This window comes from Leptodactylus fuscus, chromosome 1, assembly GCF_031893055.1.
Source record: "Leptodactylus fuscus isolate aLepFus1 chromosome 1, aLepFus1.hap2, whole genome shotgun sequence".
NCBI lineage: Eukaryota > Metazoa > Chordata > Amphibia > Anura > Leptodactylidae > Leptodactylus > Leptodactylus fuscus.
The window spans coordinates 95,331,826-95,341,825 of NC_134265.1; the positions used below are offsets into that span (position 1 = coordinate 95,331,826).

The 10,000-nt window shown below is 52.4% G+C and overlaps 10 non-coding genes and 1 pseudogene across 10 annotated transcripts; all 11 read left to right on the forward strand.

Annotated features, from left to right (window-relative positions):
- Window positions 1-568: 568 nt before the first annotated feature.
- On the forward strand, window positions 569-687 carry LOC142189953 (5S ribosomal RNA). Its single transcript, XR_012713896.1, has one exon. It is a non-coding gene; the product is annotated as a 5S ribosomal RNA (ribosomal RNA).
- A 714-nt stretch (window positions 688-1,401) lies between these two features.
- On the forward strand, window positions 1,402-1,520 carry LOC142190803 (5S ribosomal RNA). The gene has a single exon (XR_012714456.1). It is a non-coding gene; the product is annotated as a 5S ribosomal RNA (ribosomal RNA).
- Window positions 1,521-2,587: 1,067 nt separating this feature from the next.
- On the forward strand, window positions 2,588-2,706 carry LOC142190815 (5S ribosomal RNA). Its single transcript, XR_012714467.1, has one exon. It is a non-coding gene; the product is annotated as a 5S ribosomal RNA (ribosomal RNA).
- A 714-nt stretch (window positions 2,707-3,420) lies between these two features.
- Window positions 3,421-3,539, forward strand: LOC142190827 (5S ribosomal RNA). Its single transcript, XR_012714479.1, has one exon. It is a non-coding gene; the product is annotated as a 5S ribosomal RNA (ribosomal RNA).
- Window positions 3,540-4,254: 715 nt separating this feature from the next.
- LOC142190838 (5S ribosomal RNA) lies at window positions 4,255-4,373 on the forward strand. The gene has a single exon (XR_012714490.1). It is a non-coding gene; the product is annotated as a 5S ribosomal RNA (ribosomal RNA).
- Window positions 4,374-5,087: 714 nt separating this feature from the next.
- On the forward strand, window positions 5,088-5,196 carry LOC142190526 (5S ribosomal RNA; annotated as a pseudogene).
- Window positions 5,197-5,910: 714 nt separating this feature from the next.
- Window positions 5,911-6,029, forward strand: LOC142190850 (5S ribosomal RNA). The gene has a single exon (XR_012714501.1). It is a non-coding gene; the product is annotated as a 5S ribosomal RNA (ribosomal RNA).
- A 715-nt stretch (window positions 6,030-6,744) lies between these two features.
- LOC142190862 (5S ribosomal RNA) lies at window positions 6,745-6,863 on the forward strand. The gene has a single exon (XR_012714512.1). It is a non-coding gene; the product is annotated as a 5S ribosomal RNA (ribosomal RNA).
- A 714-nt stretch (window positions 6,864-7,577) lies between these two features.
- On the forward strand, window positions 7,578-7,696 carry LOC142190873 (5S ribosomal RNA). The gene has a single exon (XR_012714523.1). It is a non-coding gene; the product is annotated as a 5S ribosomal RNA (ribosomal RNA).
- Window positions 7,697-8,410: 714 nt separating this feature from the next.
- LOC142190027 (5S ribosomal RNA) lies at window positions 8,411-8,529 on the forward strand. The gene has a single exon (XR_012713966.1). It is a non-coding gene; the product is annotated as a 5S ribosomal RNA (ribosomal RNA).
- A 715-nt stretch (window positions 8,530-9,244) lies between these two features.
- On the forward strand, window positions 9,245-9,363 carry LOC142189815 (5S ribosomal RNA). The gene has a single exon (XR_012713767.1). It is a non-coding gene; the product is annotated as a 5S ribosomal RNA (ribosomal RNA).
- Window positions 9,364-10,000: the final 637 nt, after the last annotated feature.

Below are 10,000 nucleotides of genomic sequence, written 5' to 3' on the forward strand. Positions count from 1 at the left end.
TACCGCTATCACTCTTAGCAGCCGCAGCGGGCGTGGTGGCCACCAGCGTTGTGGCTTTTTACTTTTAATAATAGCAGGCTTCATTTCCATAGTATCTGGGCCTCCCGCCGGGCTGGAAGCCATAGCTAGTAACCTGCAGACCAATTTACAGGGCAACACAGGCTGAACATCTTTGCAGACAACGCGCCCTAATAAAAGAGAAGCTGACTGAAAAGCAGCTTCGCTTCCAGGCACGGGCAACCATCTCAACTTCTTCCTTAGCCGACTCCTGGACAATGGGCTCTGGTCCAGCTTGCTCTTTCTTTCACCCCCGGGATGGTTTCTTAGCCCTGCGCAGACCTTGCGCCCAGCCCTTTTGAAAGAGGGCGGCTGCGGCCTGTGACTGGTTGCTGAACAACACCTGTGGGTATAAGGGCCGCCCCCAGCTCTTGCACTGCTCCTGTTGGAGTATGAAGTTCCCTTAAGAGAAGGCAAAAAGTGAAGAAAAAGGTCTAGCGTGAAGTAGTGCAAAGAGCTGCCAGCAGCCAGGCTGCAAAGTAGAAGAGGAGTAAGTGAGAAGTCTGTCTCTGCCTACGGCCACACCACCCTGAACACGCCCGATCTTGTCTGATCTCGGAAGCTAAGCAGGGTCGGGCCTGGTTAGTACTTGGATGGGAGACCGCCTGGGAATACCAGGTGCTGTAGGCTTTTGCTTTTCCTCACTTCCACCAGCAGGGGTCACTCTCCTCTATGCCATTTTTACATTCACTATTTACACTGCACACTTGCTTCTTTTACATTCGCTTTCTCTCTTGCACTCTTTAGGCCTTGCAAAATCCTAGTATTCTCAGTCTTACCGCTATCACTCTTAGCAGCCGCAGCGGGCGTGGTGGCCACCAGCGTTGTGGCTTTTTACTTTTAATAATAGCAGGCTTCATTTCCATAGCATCTGGGCCTCCCGCCGGGCTGGAAGCCATAGCTAGTAACCTGCAGACCAATTTACAGGGCAACACAGGCTGAACATCTTTGCAGACAACGCGCCCTAAGAAAAGAGAAGCTGACTGAAAAGCAGCTTCGCTTCCAGGCACGGGCAACCATCTCAACTTCTTCCTTAGCCGACTCCTGGACAATGGGCTCTGGTCCAGCTTGCTCTTTCTTTCACCCCCAGGATGGTTTCTTAGCCCTGCGCAGACCTTGCGCCCAGCCCTTTTGAAAGAGGGCGGCTGCGGCCTGTGACTGGTTGCTGAACAACACCTGTGGGTATAAGGGCCGCCCCCAGCTCTTGCACTGCTCCTGTTGGAGTATGAAGTTCCCTTAAGAGAAGGCAAAAAGTGAAGAAAAAGGTCTAGCGTGAAGTAGTGCAAAGGGCTGCCAGCAGCCAGGCTGCAAAGTAGAAGAGGAGTAAGTGAGAAGCCTGTCTCTGCCTACGGCCACACCACCCTGAACACGCCCGATCTCGTCTGATCTCGGAAGCTAAGCAGGGTCGGGCCTGGTTAGTACTTGGATGGGAGACCGCCTGGGAATACCAGGTGCTGTAGGCTTTTGCTTTTCCTCACTTCCACCAGCAGGGGTCACTCTCCTCTATGCCATTTTTACATTCACTTTTTACACTGCACACTTGCTTCTTTTACATTCGCTTTCTCTCTTGCACTCTTTAGGCCTTGCAAAATCCTAGTATTCTCAGTCTTACCGCTATCACTCTTAGCAGCCGCAGCGGGCGTGGTGGCCACCAGCGTTGTGGCTTTTTTCTTTTAATAATAGCAGGCTTCATTTCCATAGTATCTGGGCCTCCCGCCGGGCTGGAAGCCATAGCTAGTAACCTGCAGACCAATTTACAGGGCAACACAGGCTGAACATCTTTGCAGACAACGCGCCCTAAGAAAAGAGAAGCTGACTGAAAAGCAGCTTCGCTTCCAGGCACGGGCAACCATCTCAACTTCTTCCTTAGCCGACTACTGGACAATGGGCTCTGGTCCAGCTTGCTCTTTCTTTCACCCCCGGGATGGTTTCTTAGCCCTGCGCAGACCTTGCGCCCAGCCCTTTTGAAAGAGGGCGGCTGCGGCCTGTGACTGGTTGCTGAACAACACCTGTGGGTATAAGGGCCGCCCCCAGCTCTTGCACTGCTCCTGTTGGAGTATGAAGTTCCCTTAAGAGAAGGCAAAAAGTGAAGAAAAAGGTCTAGCGTGAAGTAGTGCAAAGAGCTGCCAGCAGCCAGGCTGCAAAGTAGAAGAGGAGTAAGTGAGAAGACTGTCTCTGCCTACAGCCACACCACCCTGAACACGCTCGATCTTCTTCCTTAGCCGACTACTGGACAATGGGCTCTGGTCCAGCTTTCTCTTTCTTTCACCTCCGAGATGGTTTCTTAGCCATGCGCAGACCTTGCGCCCAGCCCTTTTGAAAGAGGGCGGCTGCGGCCTGTGACTGGTTGCTGAACAACACCTGTGGGTATAAGGGCCGCCCCCCAGCTCTTGCACTGCTCCTGTTGGAGTATGAAGTTCCCTTAAGAGAAGGCAAAAAGTGAAGAAGAAGGTCTAGCGTGAAGTAGTGCAAAGAGCTGCCAGCAGCCAGGCTGCAAAGTAGAAGAGGAGTAAGTGAGAAGCCTGTCTCTGCCTACGGCCACACCACCCTGAACACGCCCGATCTCGTCTGATCTCGGAAGCTAAGCAGGGTCGGGCCTGGTTAGTACTTGGATGGGAGACCGCCTGGGAATACCAGGTGCTGTAGGCTTTTGCTTTTCCTCACTTCCACCAGCAGGGGTCACTCTCCTCTATGCCATTTTTACATTCACTTTTTACACTGCACACTTGCTTCTTTTACATTCGCTTTCTCTCTTGCACTCTTTAGGCCTTGCAAAATCCTAGTATTCTCAGTCTTACCGCTATCACTCTTAGCAGCCGCATCGGGCGTGGTGGCCACCAGCGTTGTGGCTTTTTACTTTTAATAATAGCAGGCTTCATTTCCATAGTATCTGGGCCTCCCGCCGGGCTGGAAGCCATAGCTAGTAACCTGCAGACCAATTTACAGGGCAACACAGGCTGAACATCTTTGCAGACAACGTGCCCTAAGAAAAGAGAAGCTGACTGAAAAGCAGCTTCGCTTCCAGGCACGGGCAACCATCTCAACTTCTTCCTTAGCCGACTCCTGGACAATGGGCTCTGGTCCAGCTTGCTCTTTCTTTCACCCCCGGGATGGTTTCTTAGCCCTGCGCAGACCTTGCGCCCAGCCCTTTTGAAAGAGGGCGGCTGCGGCCTGTGACTGGTTGCTGAACAACACCTGTGGGTATAAGGGCCGCCCCCAGCTCTTGCACTGCTCCTGTTGGAGTATGAAGTTTCCTTAAGAGAAGGCAAAAAGTGAAGAAAAAGGTCTAGCGTGAAGTAGTGCAAAGGGCTGCCAGCAGCCAGGCTGCAAAGTAGAAGAGGAGTAAGTGAGAAGCCTGTCTCCGCCTACGGCCACACCACCCTGAACACGCCCGATCTCGTCTGATCTCGGAAGCTAAGCAGGGTCGGGCCTGGTTAGTACTTGGATGGGAGACCGCCTGGGAATACCAGGTGCTGTAGGCTTTTGCTTTTCCTCACTTCCACCAGCAGGGGTCACTCTCCTCTATGCCATTTTTACATTCACTTTTTACACTGCACACTTGCTTCTTTTACATTCGCTTTCTCTCTTGCACTCTTTAGGCCTTGCAAAATCCTAGTATTCTCAGTCTTACCGCTATCACTCTTAGCAGCCGCAGCGGGCGTGGTGGCCACCAGCGTTGTGGCTTTTTACTTTTAATAATAGCAGGCTTCATTTCCATAGTATCTGGGCCTCCCGCCGGGCTGGAAGCCATAGCTAGTAACCTGCAGACCAATTTACAGGGCAACACAGGCTGAACATCTTTGCAGACAACGCGCCCTAAGAAAAGAGAAGCTGACTGAAAAGCAGCTTCGCTTCCAGGCACGGGCAACCATCTCAACTTCTTCCTTAGCCGACTACTGGACAATGGGCTCTGGTCCAGCTTGCTCTTTCTTTCACCCCCGGGATGGTTTCTTAGCCCTGCGCAGACCTTGCGCCCAGCCCTTTTGAAAGAGGGCGGCTGCGGCCTGTGACTGGTTGCTGAACAACACCTGTGGGTATAAGGGCCGCCCCCCAGCTCTTGCACTGCTCCTGTTGGAGTATGAAGTTCCCTTAAGAGAAGGCAAAAAGTGAAGAAGAAGGTCTAGCGTGAAGTAGTGCAAAGGGCTGCCAGCAGCCAGGCTGCAAAGTAGAAGAGGAGTAAGTGAGAGGCCTGTCTCTGCCTACGGCCACACCACCCTGAACACGCCCGATCTCGTCTGATCTCGGAAGCTAAGCAGGGTCGGGCCTGGTTAGTACTTGGATGGGAGACCGCCTGGGAATACCAGGTGCTGTAGGCTTTTGCTTTTCCTCACTTCCACCAGCAGGGGTCACTCTCCTCTATGCCATTTTTACATTCACTTTTTACACTGCACACTTGCTTCTTTTACATTCGCTTTCTCTCTTGCACTCTTTAGGCCTTGCAAAATCCTAGTATTCTCAGTCTTACCGCTATCACTCTTAGCAGCCGCAGCGGGCGTGGTGGCCACCAGCGTTGTGGCTTTTTACTTTTAATAATAGCAGGCTTCATTTCCATAGTATCTGGGCCTCCCGCCGGGCTGGAAGCCATAGCTAGTAACCTGCAGACCAATTTACAGGGCAACACAGGCTGAACATCTTTGCAGACAACGTGCCCTAAGAAAAGAGAAGCTGACTGAAAAGCAGCTTCGCTTCCAGGCACGGGCAACCATCTCAACTTCTTCCTTAGCCGACTCCTGGACAATGGGCTCTGGTCCAGCTTGCTCTTTCTTTCACCTCCGGGATGGTTTCTTAGCCCTGCGCAGACCTTGCGCCCAGCCCTTTTGAAAGAGGGCGGCTGCGGCCTGTGACTGGTTGCTGAACAACACCTGTGGGTATAAGGGCCGCCCCCAGCTCTTGCACTGCTCCTGTTGGAGTATGAAGTTCCCTTAAGAGAAGGCAAAAAGTGAAGAAAAAGGTCTAGCGTGAAGTAGTGCAAAAGGCTGCCAGCAGCCAGGCTGCAAAGTAGAAGAGGAGTAAGTGAGAAGCCTGTCTCTGCCTACGGCCACACCACCCTGAACACGCCTGATCTCGGAAGCTAAGCAGGGTCAGGCCTGGTTAGTACTTGGATGGGAGACCGCCTGGGAATACCAGGCGCTGTAGGCTTTTGCTTTTCCTCACTTCCACCAGCAGGGGTCACTCTCCTCTATGCCATTTTTACATTCACTTTTTACACTGCACACTTGCTTCTTTTACATTCGCTTTCTCTCTTGCACTCTTTAGGCCTTGCAAAATCCTAGTATTCTCAGTCTTACCGCTATCACTCTTAGCAGCCGCAGCGGGCGTGGTGGCCACCAGCGTTGTGGCTTTTTTCTTTTAATAATAGCAGGCTTCATTTCCATAGTATCTGGGCCTCCCGCCGGGCTGGAAGCCATAGCTAGTAACCTGCAGACCAATTTACAGGGCAACACAGGCTGAACATCTTTGCAGACAACGCGCCCTAAGAAAAGAGAAGCTGACTGAAAAGCAGCTTCGCTTCCAGGCACGGGCAACCATCTCAACTTCTTCCTTAGCCGACTACTGGACAATGGGCTCTGGTCCAGCTTGCTCTTTCTTTCACCCCCGGGATGGTTTCTTAGCCCTGCGCAGACCTTGCGCCCAGCCCTTTTGAAAGAGGGCGGCTGCGGCCTGTGACTGGTTGCTGAACAACACCTGTGGGTATAAGGGCCGCCCCCAGCTCTTGCACTGCTCCTGTTGGAGTATGAAGTTCCCTTAAGAGAAGGCAAAAAGTGAAGAAAAAGGTCTAGCGTGAAGTAGTGCAAAGGGCTGCCAGCAGCCAGGCTGCAAAGTAGAAGAGGAGTAAGTGAGAAGCCTGTCTCCGCCTACGGCCACACCACCCTGAACACGCCCGATCTCGTCTGATCTCGGAAGCTAAGCAGGGTCGGGCCTGGTTAGTACTTGGATGGGAGACCGCCTGGGAATACCAGGTGCTGTAGGCTTTTGCTTTTCCTCACTTCCACCAGCAGGGGTCACTCTCCTCTATGCCATTTTTACATTCACTTTTTACACTGCACACTTGCTTCTTTTACATTCGCTTTCTCTCTTGCACTCTTTAGGCCTTGCAAAATCCTAGTATTCTCAGTCTTACCGCTATCACTCTTAGCAGCCGCAGCGGGCGTGGTGGCCACCAGCGTTGTGGCTTTTTACTTTTAATAATAGCAGGCTTCATTTCCATAGTATCTGGGCCTCCCGCCGGGCTGGAAGCCATAGCTAGTAACCTGCAGACCAATTTACAGGGCAACACAGGCTGAACATCTTTGCAGACAACGCGCCCTAAGAAAAGAGAAGCTGACTGAAAAGCAGCTTCGCTTCCAGGCACGGGCAACCATCTCAACTTCTTCCTTAGCCGACAACTGGACAATGGGCTCTGGTCCAGCTTGCTCTTTCTTTCACCCCCGGGATGGTTTCTTAGCCCTGCGCAGACCTTGCGCCCAGCCCTTTTGAAAGAGGGCGGCTGCGGCCTGTGACTGGTTGCTGAACAACACCTGTGGGTATAAGGGCCGCCCCCCAGCTCTTGCACTGCTCCTGTTGGAGTATGAAGTTCCCTTAAGAGAAGGCAAAAAGTGAAGAAGAAGGTCTAGCGTGAAGTAGTGCAAAGAGCTGCCAGCAGCCAGGCTGCAAAGTAGAAGAGGAGTAAGTGAGAAGCCTGTCTCCGCCTACGGCCACACCACCCTGAACACGCCCGATCTCGTCTGATCTCGGAAGCTAAGCAGGGTCGGGCCTGGTTAGTACTTGGATGGGAGACCGCCTGGGAATACCAGGTGCTGTAGGCTTTTGCTTTTCCTCACTTCCACCAGCAGGGGTCACTCTCCTCTATGCCATTTTTACATTCACTTTTTACACTGCACACTTGCTTCTTTTACATTCGCTTTCTCTCTTGCACTCTTTAGGCCTTGCAAAATCCTAGTATTCTCAGTCTTACCGCTATCACTCTTAGCAGCCGCAGCGGGCGTGGTGGCCACCAGCGTTGTGGCTTTTTACTTTTAATAATAGCAGGCTTCATTTCCATAGTATCTGGGCCTCCCGCCGGGCTGAAAGCCATAGCTAGTAACCTGCAGACCAATTTACAGGGCAACACAGGCTGAACATCTTTGCAGACAACGCGCCCTAAGAAAAGAGAAGCTGACTGAAAAGCAGCTTCGCTTCCAGGCACGGGCAACCATCTCAACTTCTTCCTTAGCCGACTCCTGGACAATGGGCTCTGGTCCAGCTTGCTCTTTCTTTCACCCCCGGGATGGTTTCTTAGCCCTGCGCAGACCTTGCGCCCAGCCCTTTTGAAAGAGGGCGGCTGCGGCCTGTGACTGGTTGCTGAACAACACCTGTGGGTATAAGGGCCGCCCCCAGCTCTTGCACTGCTCCTGTTGGAGTATGAAGTTCCCTTAAGAGAAGGCAAAAAGTGAAGAAAAAGGTCTAGCGTGAAGTAGTGCAAAGGGCTGCCAGCAGCCAGGCTGCAAAGTAGAAGAGGAGTAAGTGAGAAGCCTGTCTCTGCCTACGGCCACACCACCCTGAACACGCCCGATCTCGTCTGATCTCGGAAGCTAAGCAGGGTCGGGCCTGGTTAGTACTTGGATGGGAGACCGCCTGGGAATACCAGGTGCTGTAGGCTTTTGCATTTCCTCACTTCCACCAGCAGGGGTCACTCTCCTCTATGCCATTTTTACATTCACTTTTTACACTGCACACTTGCTTCTTTTACATTCGCTTTCTCTCTTGCACTCTTTAGGCCTTGCAAAATCCTAGTATTCTCAGTCTTACCGCTATCACTCTTAGCAGCCGCAGCGGGCGTGGTGGCCACCAGCGTTGTGGCTTTTTTCTTTTAATAATAGCAGGCTTCATTTCCATAGTATCTGGGCCTCCCGCCGGGCTGGAAGCCATAGCTAGTAACCTGCAGACCAATTTACAGGGCAACACAGGCTGAACATCTTTGCAGACAACGCGCCCTAAGAAAAGAGAAGCTGACTGAAAAGCAGCTTCGCTTCCAGGCACGGGCAACCATCTCAACTTCTTCCTTAGCCGACTACTGGACAATGGGCTCTGGTCCAGCTTGCTCTTTCTTTCACCCCCGGGATGGTTTCTTAGCCCTGCGCAGACCTTGCGCCCAGCCCTTTTGAAAGAGGGCGGCTGCGGCCTGTGACTGGTTGCTGAACAACACCTGTGGGTATAAGGGCCGCCCCCAGCTCTTGCACTGCTCCTGTTGGAGTATGAAGTTCCCTTAAGAGAAGGCAAAAAGTGAAGAAAAAGGTCTAGCGTGAAGTAGTGCAAAGGGCTGCCAGCAGCCAGGCTGCAAAGCAGAAGAGGAGTAAGTGAGAAGCCTGTCTCCGCCTACGGCCACACCACCCTGAACACGCCCGATCTCGTCTGATCTCGTAAGCTAAGCAGGGTCGGGCCTGGTTAGTACTTGGATGGGAGACCGCCTGGGAATACCAGGTGCTGTAGGCTTTTGCTTTTCCTCACTTCCACCAGCAGGGGTCACTCTCCTCTATGCCATTTTTACATTCACTTTTTACACTGCACACTTGCTTCTTTTACATTCGCTTTCTCTCTTGCACTCTTTAGGCCTTGCAAAATCCTAGTATTCTCAGTCTTACCGCTATCACTCTTAGCAGCCGCAGCGGGCGTGGTGGCCACCAGCGTTGTGGCTTTTTACTTTTAATAATAGCAGGCTTCATTTCCATAGTATCTGGGCCTCCCGCCGGGCTGGAAGCCATAGCTAGTAACCTGCAGACCAATTTACAGGGCAACACAGGCTGAACATCTTTGCAGACAACGCGCCCTAAGAAAAGAGAAGCTGACTGAAAAGCAGCTTCGCTTCCAGGCACGGGCAACCATCTCAACTTCTTCCTTAGCCGACAACTGGACAATGGGCTCTGGTCCAGCTTGCTCTTTCTTTCACCCCCGGGATGGTTTCTTAGCCCTGCGCAGACCTTGCGCCCAGCCCTTTTGAAAGAGGGCGGCTGCGGCCTGTGACTGGTTGCTGAACAACACCTGTGGGTATAAGGGCCGCCCCCCAGCTCTTGCACTGCTCCTGTTGGAGTATGAAGTTCCCTTAAGAGAAGGCAAAAAGTGAAGAAGAAGGTCTAGCGTGAAGTAGTGCAAAGAGCTGCCAGCAGCCAGGCTGCAAAGTAGAAGAGGAGTAAGTGAGAAGCCTGTCTCTGCCTACGGCCACACCACCCTGAACACGCCCGATCTCGTCTGATCTCGGAAGCTAAGCAGGGTCGGGCCTGGTTAGTACTTGGATGGGAGACCGCCTGGGAATACCAGGTACTGTAGGCTTTTGCTTTTCCTCACTTCCACCAGCAGGGGTCACTCTCCTCTATGCCATTTTTACATTCACTTTTTACACTGCACACTTGCTTCTTTTACATTCGCTTTCTCTCTTGCACTCTTTAGGCCTTGCAAAATCCTAGTATTCTCAGTCTTACCGCTATCACTCTTAGCAGCCGCAGCGGGCGTGGTGGCCACCAGCGTTGTGGCTTTTTACTTTTAATAATAGCAGGCTTCATTTCCATAGTATCTGGGCCTCCCGCCGGGCTGGAAGCCATAGCTAGTAACCTGCAGACCAATTTACAGGGCAACACAGGCTGAACATCTTTGCAGACAACGCGCCCTAAGAAAAGAGAAGCTGACTGAAAAGCAGCTTCGCTTCCAGGCACGGGCAACCATCTCAACTTCTTCCTTAGCCGACTCCTGGACAATGGGCTCTGGTCCAGCTTGCTCTTTCTTTCACCCCCGGGATGGTTTCTTAGCCCTGCGCAGACCTTGCGCCCAGCCCTTTTGAAAGAGGGCGGCTGCGGCCTGTGACTGGTTGCTGAACAACACCTGTGGGTATAAGGGCCGCCCCCAGCTCTTGCACTGCTCCTGTTGGAGTATGAAGTTCCCTTAAGAGAAGGCAAAAAGTGAAGAAAAAGGT